A 904-nucleotide genomic window follows, 5' to 3' on the forward strand; every position below is an offset into this window, starting at 1 on the left:
ATATATATATATATATATGCAAGTAACTTTTTGCTCTTTGTCCGCATAATTGTTTGTACTTATATGAAATAGATTAATCAAAGAAAGTTATAATAAATATTAATTTGATATCAACACAAATTTTATATTTACATAAATGTACAATCAAATACACTAATATCATTTACATTTCATACCAATCATTAAGATAAACTAACATAATAGATATCAATCTCAAATCAACAAAATTTTCATATTCACCAAATGTATATTTTTGAACTGTCAAAACGGATAATTTGGCTCGATTTGGCCTGACTCACCATGGGTTGGTAACTTAGTGAGTCAACCCAACTCCGTTCATTTATTTGTGAGTCAGAAAAATCTGAATCCGGCTCGATCCACCACGAGTTGGTGGATAAACAGGTTGGCTCACTAGCCCATTTAATTACAATTTTTTTAAATAAAAAAATTACAAACTTTCTATATTCAAATTTAAACAAATTTCACCCCGAAAATGATGTTAAACTGAAGACAATTCAAAATAATAATAAAAAATACAATATAATCCAAATGTCATCCAAAAATAAACACAAAAAAAACATACACAAAACCTACTTCTTGAATAATTTCAGTGAAGAAGTGAGAGTGACACACCGTAAATGAGAGCAAGTTCCGTGAGAGTGATTTGTGAGAACAGAGTTATTTTTTGACATATACAGTGAGTGAAGAGAGTATTTTATTTTTTACGGTTTCATAAATAAAATAATAAATTAAAAAAATAAAATTAGGTAGGTGGGTTAGCGAGCCAACCTGGTCCACCACGGGTTCAACCCGCATGAACCGAGTTTAAATGAGCCGGGTTGAAATCTGACCAGCATAAAAAGAATTCAATTTTTTCAAACTCAACCCGACCTAAACCCTAGTG

The sequence above is a fragment of the Vigna radiata genome, chromosome 2 (assembly GCF_000741045.1).
Source record: "Vigna radiata var. radiata cultivar VC1973A chromosome 2, Vradiata_ver6, whole genome shotgun sequence".
In the NCBI taxonomy this organism is placed as follows: Eukaryota; Viridiplantae; Streptophyta; class Magnoliopsida; order Fabales; family Fabaceae; genus Vigna; species Vigna radiata.